The sequence below is a fragment of the Condylura cristata genome, unplaced genomic scaffold (genome assembly GCF_000260355.1).
Source record: "Condylura cristata isolate star-nosed mole 26May11 unplaced genomic scaffold, ConCri1.0 scaffold00016, whole genome shotgun sequence".
Classification (NCBI taxonomy): domain Eukaryota; kingdom Metazoa; phylum Chordata; class Mammalia; order Eulipotyphla; family Talpidae; genus Condylura; species Condylura cristata.
The window spans coordinates 6,739,959-6,750,839 of record NW_004567117.1 but is presented as its reverse complement, the minus strand read 5'-3'; the positions used below and the strand labels follow the sequence as shown (position 1 = coordinate 6,750,839).

At 36.4% G+C, this 10,881-nt stretch overlaps 1 protein-coding gene across 1 annotated transcript in view; it reads right to left on the bottom strand.

The window, feature by feature from the left end:
• The window catches only part of L3MBTL4 (l(3)mbt-like 4 (Drosophila)), a 346,888-nt gene that overhangs the window by 323,845 nt on the left and 12,162 nt on the right, over window positions 1-10,881 (bottom strand). The window lies entirely within an intron of this gene.

The following is a 10,881-nucleotide window of genomic DNA, read 5'->3' as shown; positions in this document are numbered from 1 at the left end:
AGAAAGAAAGAAAGAAAGAAAATTTGATAGGATCTGCACTGAACCGGTATATTGCTTTGGGCAGGGTGGCAATTTTGACAATGTTAACTCTCCTAGTCTATGAGCAGGTACCATTTCTTTGTTTCTCCTTTTATTTCTCTTAACAACAACTGATAGCTTTTGTTGTATATGTTCTTCACCTCCTTTCTTAAATTACACCTAGGTATTTAATTCTTTTTGATGCAGTTGTAAATAGGATTGTTTTCTTGATTTCTTCCTCATCTACCTCATTGCTTGCAGGTAGTAAAACAAATGAATTTGTATATTGATTTTGTAGTCTGTCACTTTGTTAAAACAATTTGTAATTTCAATTAGTTTTAAACTTTAGGGGTGTATACACACACACACACACACACACACATATACATGTCATCTGCAATCAATGATCATTTTGCCTCTTCATTCCAATTTGCGTTTCTTTTATGTCTTTCTTCTGACTAACTGCACTAATTAGGACTTACAATACATAGTCATGGTCAAAAAAGACATCCTTGTCTTGTAGCAGACATTAGCAGAGAGACTTTCAGTTTTTCACCGCTAAATGGTGCTAGCTATGGGTTTCTTTATAGTGTTCATTATGACAAGATATGTTCCATCTACACCCAGATGTTTGAGGGATTTTTATAAACGAATGTTGTATCTTATCAAATATATTCTCGGCATCTATTGATATCAACATATATTTGTTTTATCTTTCCTTCTCTGGTGAATTACATTGATTTTGGGATGTTGAGCCATCTGTTTTCCCCTGGAATAGCTTCCACTTGGTTATCATATATGATCTTTTAATATATTGCTGAATTCGTTTTTTTAAGACTTTGTTGAGACTATTTGCATCTATACTCATTATAGAAATTAATCTGTAGTGGGTTTTTTTTTGTTTGTTTGTTTGTGGTGTCTATTTGGTTTTGGCCTCAACATGATGTTGGTCTCAACATGATGTTGGTCTCAACATGATGTTGGTCTCATTAATTGTGTTTGGAAGAATCCCCTCTTTTTCAATTTTTAAAAGAGTTTAAGAAGGACTGGTATTAGTTAATCTTTGAAGATTTTATAAAACCCACTTGGTAAACACATCTGAGCTGTTATTCTGGGGGAAGACTTCTGATTATGTTTTTGTATCCTGACTGATAATTGATCTGTTCTGGTTTTCCATTTCTTCCAGATTCAATAAAGTATGCCTGTTTATTTCTAAAAAATTGTTTATCTAAGTTAATCAATTTACTAATGAGCAAAATTCATAGAGTCATGATTCTCCGAATTTTGGGATGTCTATCATAACTTCTCTTTCATTTCTGTCTCTATTTGCATTTCTCCCCTATATTTCTTTGTGAGACTAGCTATAAGTTTGTCTATTTTGTTCTTTTTTGTTCACATCTTCAAAGAATTAGCTTCTTATCTTTTAGGGTATCCTTTTTACCCCATTTATTTCTGTTCTGATTTTTATTATGCTTCCCTTCTATAGTTATTGGTTTGTTCTTTTTTTTTATTCTTTTCTAGTTCCTTAAATTGAGAAATAAGATTATTTAACTGTGTTCTTTCTTGTTTCTTAAGCTGGGGGTTGTATTATTATATACTTCCCTTTTAGTATTGCCTTTGTGGTATTCCATAATTTCTGAATGGTCATGTCCTCGTTATCAATTGTCTTGAGGCATTTTTTTAATTTCTTCAATTTCCTCATTAACTCAATAACCATTCAGTAGTGTGCTATTTTCAATATGTTAGAAGGTTCTTTTGCTTTCCTTTTGTGGCTAATTTCTAGCTTGAAATCACTGTGGTCAAGCTTGTATGATATCAATCTTCATTACTTTGTTGACACTTATCTTCTGAATCAATATATGGTGATTCCTGATGAATGTGCCATGTGCACTTGAGAAAAATGTACATTCAGTTTTTAGGAGTTCAGTGCCCAATGCATATCTATTAAAGCTCATGTGGCCTAATACTTTTTTAAGGCTATTGTGTCCTTGCTTATTTTCTGGCTGGTTCCTCTGTCCATTCATGATAATGGGATGCTGACATCTCTAAACACAAATGTGTTTGCCCAATGTCTGTTTCTAGATCTAATGGTAATTCCCTTATGTGTTTTGATGCTACTTTGCTTTGTTTAATCATTAGATAGTGTCTATCCATCTCTCTTGAAACATTTGTTAGCTGGAAAGCTATTTTATCTGTTAGAAGTATGGCTGTCCCAGACTTCATGCTCCAGTCACTTTTAGGATTGTTTTCCAATCCATAACTCTGGGCCTACTTATATTTGTGGAGCTCAGGTTCATTTCCTAAAGAAAACAGAAAGTTGGATTCTATTTCTTGATCCAAACAGTTCATGTCTTTGGACTGGTGAGCTCAGCTGTTTACATTTAGGGTGATTACTGATAAGAGAAAATTGTGCTACTGCAATTTTGTCCTTAATTTTGTAGTCCTATGATTTTATTGTTCAGTTATTTTCAGATACTCTTCTCTTCAATTCACATTCAAAAATTCATTTCAGCATTTCTTGGGGGTAGGGAGGGTAAATGTTTGTGAATTTTGTCATCTTTTGTTTGTCTGAGAACTTTAATACTCTCTCATATGTGAAGAAGAACCCTGCAGGATAGAGTGTTTTATCCTATTTTGATAACATCATTCCATTCCCATCTTACCATAGTGTTTCTATATAGCAGTCACATGTAAGACTGATAGAGCTTCCTTTATAAGTTGTCTACTTCCCTTTAGCCAGCTTTAAAACTCCTTTTTTTTTTTTGTCTTAAACACTTACAAATTTCACTACTATGTAGCTTATGTCTCACTATTTTTAGGTAACCAGGTATTCTTTCAGGTTCATGAACTTGTATGTTTAGTTCTTCCTCCAGGTTTGGTAAGTTGTCCTATATTATTTATTTAAATAATCTCCACCCCCTTCTCTTTATCTCCTCCTTCTGGGATATCCATTATTTTTATATTGCCTTTTCTCATGGAGTTGGATAGTTCTCCAAGTGTTTCTTCATTTGTCTCTTTATACTTCTCTTTCTTCTTCCACCTAGATTCTTTATGCATTATCATCTTTGAACTCACTGACTTGATCTTCCTTTTGGACTGTTCTACTTCCATAGTATTCCCAGAGTTTTTAACCTCCTTTATTTTTACATCCTACATTTCTATTATTCTTTCATTAACATTTCAATTTTGATCTGTTCATTAAGCTTATTTCTCAGGACACTTATGTTTTAAAGTTTTCTTTTATATTTTTTATCTGTTTCTCTGTGTTGTCTCCCTCTCACTGCCTCTCTCACTCTTTCTCTTCCTTTCTTCCTCTCTGAGGTACAATATTCCCCTATAGACTCAAGTTGCTATTTATTGCATTTTCCATCTCCCTTTTTTGGCTTGCTGGGTATTAAGTGGGCACAGCTTCCATTTTTTGGTAATTGCACTGTATGTCAGGGAGAACTAATCTGTGGATGACTCTTCTGTGAGAAGGGATAAGGTCCCTGTAGAGGTCCACTGCTGATGATCATGATGTGTATGTGTTTGAGGGACTGCTGGCAGCCTTTTCTGGTTTCAGACATCTTTCTCTGTAGTCTGCGGGCTTTCTAGTCCTTTCCAGCCTGTTTCGCTGTATCTTCTGAATCCCACATCTGCCTGAGTCGTGTTGGGACCCACAGCTTTCTGAGCTTTGTCTTCCCCACTGGGGCACTGTCCACCAGACTCATCCCGGTACTCTCACACTAATCTGCCCATGGCTAGCTACACAACAATCAACAAATCTCCTTCCCGGAACAGGCTTGAACCACAATTTCTGGCCTTATAGGTGCCGCTCCACAACACACATTTTGTTACCTAAACTTGAATTTCCTCATCGTCTCTTCTGTTTTTTTGTTTTTTTTTTAAGATTTATTTATTTGTGCATACAGAACTGGGGTACAGGCCAGAGACTCAGGGTGGCGAAAGACTTCACCAGAGACAGAGTGGGGAGCAGAACAGACAGACCGACAAAGTACACTGCTGAGGGGAGCAGCGGGCGGGCCAGGAGAGGTCTGCCACGCCATGTGGTCACCTCCGGGACAGGCGGGGATCGAACTCATGCGGAAGTGGTTTCAGCTTCTTAGTGCAGTGCTTTAACCCGCTGCACCACCAGGGAGGGCCTCTTCTGTTGTTTAAAGTCAGGGTTGGTCTCCAATATTAAGAAAGTCTTTTCCTTTCACCCAAGTCACAGGATCCTCTGAGCCCTAGTGCCTATTTGGATTACTCTAAATTATTCTCCCAGGAGCAAATGAGGGAAGCTCCTGTAACATCCTCTTCTCAGTCTCCTCCTATCAATGTCAGCAAACATTGTCTTCAAAGGACCAGACAATACATATTTAATATTTGAGGGCCATTCAATCTTTGTCACAACCACTTAACTCTGCTGCTATGGTTTGAAGGAAGACAACATGTGAATGAATGGGCCTGGCAATGGGCCAATAAAAATATTTACTAAAACAACATGCTGGATTAGGCAGGAGGCCACATACTGTCAACGTCTCGCTTTTACTGTTCGCTAACTAACCAAATAAAATCAAAGTGCTTAGCAAAAGATTAAGATCAGAGTTCTGAAAATGTATGTGAAAGACAGAAGGTAGAAAATGATGAGGAAAGAAAAACAACTGTACTTGAACCATCTGGGGATTTAGAACCTACAGAAAGAGCCACTTGACATTAAACGTTACTCAGATCTCAGGGGAGCGCACCCTCAAATTGGGAAAGAGAGGCACACACAGAAAACTCAAGCTAACTACCCCACAACCCTAGGGAAAGCTACCCTTACCTGCATAAAATAATCCTCTAAAATTTCACCAAAATCGCACTGGGCACTAAAAGAATACACAGTACTGCTGGCTTAATGGCCACAAAGAGCACCTAAGGCCACTTTCATAATATGTGATGTTAACTCATGTTAAGAAAATAGATGCTAATCTACAAGGGAACATAGAGTTGTAATGTTATCTCTAAGAGCTGTTTCTTTTCAGAAACTGGATGGTTCAGTTTCAATAAGTTTATCAATATTATTATAAAGCAGTCCTTCTGATTCTATGAGTCATTTCCCAACAGTGTTTCCTTCATAAGCATATGCTTAAAACACTATATTTTGTAACAGAGCTTCTAGGAGAGATCGTTCTCCTGGGCTCTGCACTCTTGCACAGCTACACATCTTGCAGGCGTAGAAAGATAACTAGGCCCAAACTGTCCTTTCATCCAAAACATTTCTCGAGGTTGCTTATATGGCTGGTAACTTTGACAAAAGAGGGAACTTCTCTCCTCCAAGACAACTTCCTCGTTCCATATCTCCGAGCTCAGATTAGGTTTACTTGCTGCTTGCTGTGAAAGTGCTGTCTGCCCCTCAACTGTGAAGTAAACATACTGCATGCACAGTCTCCATCAGGGCCACACTGAATTGCCCCTGCAGGGCATGAGGGCAAGAGAACCGACATAAACACACTAATGCTCATGCTGCTTGCTGCGCCTAAAGTATAAACTCTTTTGTCTCTGACTCAGGAGTCTTCATGCTTTCTACGGCCAACATCCACAAAACAGAAAGGGTAAACATATACATGTGTTAATAAGGTAAAATCAAATCCCATAAGCAACTGTAATTTTCCTCAACACTAAATAAAAATTTGCAAGTCTTTATTTTCCTTTTCTAAAAATATTCATTTCTTAACAAATATTTTATACTTAGTAGATTAAAGTCCCTAGTTTTCAAAGCATAATTTAGTTTACACATGCTGACCTAGTAGTTCCTATCTGTAAGTTCCTCCTTTCATTCTCCAAAGTGATCTGGTTTGCACATGAAATTAAGTGATAACACTAGTCATATAATGCATGGACATGCAATTTTTACAAATATATAAATTTCTTCAATTTCTGTTTGTGATCATTTACCTTTAAAAATTGGGACAACATGGTCTAGCTTCAATTATTTTCCTCTAAATACTTAATCCACTATAATTACATTTTACAAATAATACCGCTTTAAATTCAGTCTCCACCTGACAAAAGATGTCCACCTGACAATGAATGTTCATCATGTGTTTTGTGATTGCAAAGCATATTTAAATAACAATTATTTTTCCTTTAGGAAAATCATCATCTGAAACTGGGAATGATACAAAAATCATTACATATATATATATGATTGATTAAATTTTATCCCAATATATAAACTACATTGCCCTCCCCAAACAATATTTGAGTGTGGGAGGATTTTGCAAGAAAAATAATGAGATCACAGCATGAAGATGTGGCTCTGCAAAGTCTGGGAAGCTTTCCAGTTTCCACATCCTTGTCTCTGCAACCCCATCCATGCTGGGAATTGGGCAGCTTATCTCAAATGTAGCAATGGAACAACTTGAATGTGATCCTTCTTCGAACCTTTCCAAAAGACAGCCAAAAAAAGTTCAGCTTAAAACAGTTTCTTACATGCTCTCCAACAGGCTTAATGTAGTAAGGTCCCCTCCATTCACTAGTTACATGAAGTTGCAGGTGCTTACTCTACTCAGAGTTCCTGATAGGGCTCCCCTCTGAGTGGGCAGCAGAGCTCACCTCTCCACTATTCTTACTTGACTTCTAGATCTCCTATGCACACACTGAGATCTTGAAGACTTTGATAAATCAAAAAAATCTACTACCTTAAATTATGGTGATCCCTATCATAAACAAAGAAGTCACCCCAACATCAGCAAACAGTTAAGCAGATTCAGTACTCTACCAAACATGTATTCAAAAGAGTCCTAATTCTAGAGAAAGTAAAAGGGAAGTACAGTGGAGGCCCTGTTTACAAACTGCCATAGATCGGCTACAATGTCAAGTCATTGATAAAAAATAAATAGACCCCCACTCTATCAGTTCCACAGGCTATTGTTTTCAAAAAACAAAGTAAACTGGAAAGTGAAAAACTAATCAAAGTTGAACTTAAAGTAGCAACTGTGTGGGCTAGGTTACAGACAAAATTAAACTATTTTATTCATAGCAGAAACAAAAGTATGTGTTTTAAAAGAAGATTTATTTTTAATTGTTCTCATCTTTTATTTTCCATGTGTATCACTAGTTGTTTGAAAAGTGAAAGAAGGGGAAAAAATAGCAGAGTGAAAATAGAATAAAATCCTTATTCTTATCATCCACATTTAACCCATGAACACACAAATGACCAATTACATTCCTCCTACTTCATCTTCCCCAACAGCCAGCTCTAGAGGCTATGGGCTGAATCCAGTCTGTCACTCAAAAACTGCATGATAGACAATTTATTCATCTTTTCTGCCAATTTCCCTTCTGTGTAAAATGGTAATGATAATGATAACTATATATGGAGCTTTCAGAAAAATGAATGGGTTAATATTGAAAAAAAAGTGCCAAGAACAAACACTGGCACACAGGTATTCACTAAAATGTTTGGCAAAAACAGCTACAAAATAAAATCTCTCATACTATCTCCCCTTTCAGACCAAAGACAGGATTGAAACTAATCTCAGATTTATAAAACCCACATTTTTGTAGAGTAGTATCCTACTCAAAGTTCAATTCAACAAATATGTATAGGACAGATGAATACAGAAAGCTGTACAAGTGAAAAAAAAAAAACCCTCTTCCAGTATTATTTCCAAAATTCCAACCACTTATTAAATCCAAACAACCACAGTAATAAGTTGAGGGCCAAGTTCTGTCCTCACTTCACCTTAATACTAACTCATATTATACTTTCTCCCATTCCACAGCAAGTCCTGGTTCCAGTGAAAACAACATAAATTCATTTATCTGCCCAAATCTACCACATTGCTCCCTTCCAATAATAAAGTGGTACCACTTCCATTTAGGCTGTCACCCACACTTCCCACTGTCACTGTCGCCTCTTCTATTACCAGTAGTTATTGCCAATACTAAATCACAAGGCAAAATGAAATTTCTAAAGAAGCGTGAAATCTATGGAAAAATATTCAGAAGCAAGGCTTTAATTAATTCAATATTTAAATGAAATTCATTTCAGACCCAATTCAATAAAGCTTTCATACTCCAAAGACATACCCAATAATATGAACAATGCTGCTTTCCAAAAAGATTTTGCTTTAGCATATTTGGGAAATCTGGGCTGCTACTCTATGGTAACTTAAATTTGATCTGATGAGTCAATTTAGGCATCCATATAAGAAATTCAAACACTGAATTCACTGGCACTTTTCACTGACAGCAAACTAGATTATGACACCAGCCCTGACTATCATTATAGTCTTTCTGCTCTCTTAAATCCACCATCCACTGTGGCCCTAAAAACCACATATTATCTTGTTTCTGCCCTACTAGCTCCGACTCTCCTAGTACCTTAGTTCATATTATGTTTCCTGCCCTAATCCTAGCCAGGCTGGAATATTGCCTATATGCAAAGATGATCCAGTTCTAAGCCACTTGATGAGCTCAGCACCAACTATCCAAAGGATAAGCTTAAACCCCATGGCTGGTCTGAGGACTCCTCCTATTAGGTTTTAATGAAAGTCTAGAAGACTGAAATGGACAAACTGGAAAAAGACTCTTATCTGAAACGCCCTCATAGTCTCCTATTTGCCTTTCAGATGTCAGTTAGAATGTCACTTCTTGGCCACTTCCAAGACTTCCACAGATAGCACTTCCCTTACTATGGCACTTGCCACATTTCATCACGACTTTTTTTCTTTTTTTAATCTGTTGTCCTTAGTAGACTATAAGCTCCAAGAAGGCATCTTTATCACTTCATTTTTCAGCACTAGACTAATACCCAGTGCATAGGAGCTAGGTGGAAAATTTCATAATGAAAGAAATGGTGGCTTAACACAAAAGCTGATGAAACAGAAATCAATGCAAAAAAGAACTTTCTGAAATTAAGCAAGACTTAGTGACAGAACAGTCATAGGCAATAATAATAAAAGTAGGGTCTGCAGCATCAAATTTCTACCATAAATTATCATTCACTAAGAAACAGGCAGTGTTATAAATTCAGGGGAAGAGAATCAGTTTTAGATATCTTGAATTTGAGGTGCCAAAGAGATCTGTCTAATGGGAGTTCAAAAAAACCAGTAGCTTCTCAGTGCACTTGCGTAAGCTCCCCATTTGTTACTGTGTTCTACAAGGTCCTGCAAGGTCTCTTCTTTAACTCTATGATTTCACCTGTCTTTCCACTTCACTCCTCACTGTCCCTCAAAGGTGCCAATCAAGATACTTCTCAGAACTTCTGCACTCACTAGTGCCCTCTGTCTGGAATACTTTGTCCAAATCTTCACATACTCTCCTGCATCTCACACAGTTCTCATTTCCAATAGCACCTCCTCTTGGAGCTCTTCATGTCAATCAAAACAGTTATCCAAAGCAGACCTTCCTGACTCCATATCCCATCAGTATGCTTGTTTCTTCCATGGGAACCCAATGAGCTTACTTGTTCACTCATTTGTGTTACATTTTTAATATTTGCCTATCCTGTCTATTTTGCAACTACACAAAGTCAGGCTCCTTATCCATGCTTTTTTTTTTTTTTTGCCAGCAGAAATAAGCCCTGCATGTCCACAAGTTAGCTGAATGAATAGTTGAATGGATAAACAAAGTAACAATATGGAATTTGCCTCCTCCAGCCTTAGCATTGAAATAATTGTGGCAGTACAAAAGGTGATAGAAAATGTCAATTATACAAGAAAACTATAAATGCTGTCTAGTCTCTCATAAATTCCATGAAAACATTTTAGATTAATAAATGGTGAGTAACACTTTTATAGGGAACAAGAACTAGAAAGGTAAAAGAGAGGATGGATTTCTACTATTTCTGCATCTCCCATGCCCCAGAGGTTACCCACCTGGCTGACCACAGGAGCAGAGTGAGGTATCCTGTGTTTTTTAATTTAGCTTTGGTTCTATTAATTAATTACTGAATATGTTGTACTTATCTGACTCAAATATCAGAACAATATAAATAGGTATATATGGGGGAAAAATCATACTTCTCTTACCCCATTTTCCATACATTCAACCTATATCCTTTACTGGGAAGTTTTCTAAAATTCTACTTTGCTAAATTTCTTGTACAATCTATACATGCATCATTTCATACACTGTACTTTTTAATTATAAAATAAAAATCTTTGTTAGATTTTAGTATTGGACTTTCTCAAGACATTATCAAATAGCTTCCATAGAGGGTATTTCACTTTCTCCTTGGAAAATATTTGAATTAAAAAAAAAAAGTACAAGATACAATGTTATGCTACTAAGCTATTTAAAAACATAAAAGATGAAATGTTGCCATTTCCAACAAAGTGGCTGAAACTGGAAGGGATAATGCTAAGTAAAATTAGTCAGAAAGAAAAGGAAAAAAAAAAACTGGATAGTTTCAACTATATGTAAACTATAAAGAAAAGTGCCAGAAAAATCCAAATCAGTAACAAAACTTAAGAAATCTTAACATAGAATTGAGACTACAAGATGAAAAACAAGGGGGAGTGGCTACAAAATGGACAATTATAGGGGTGTGTGGCACCTTAATGGTGGGTATACTCTGTTGTAGTAATATATATCTGAGGAGGTGTGATCCTATGCCTTTGAATCACACAATACTACAAACCAATGTCACCTCTACTTTTTAAAAAAGCCAAAAACAAACAAACAAACAAATGTATTGGTTCAAAGTTCTTCCACAAGTTATGGTTTAATTATTAGCAATTATATAAATTAATTCTTTATCCCTTTGAAGGCAATGACTGTCTAACTTTACTTTAAGGAAGTCCTTTGCTATTCCTAAACCCAAAGGATCAAGTCAATTCAGTACCCATGTGGTCCATCTGCTATTCTTTTAGCTCCTTTAACTTCTTTAAA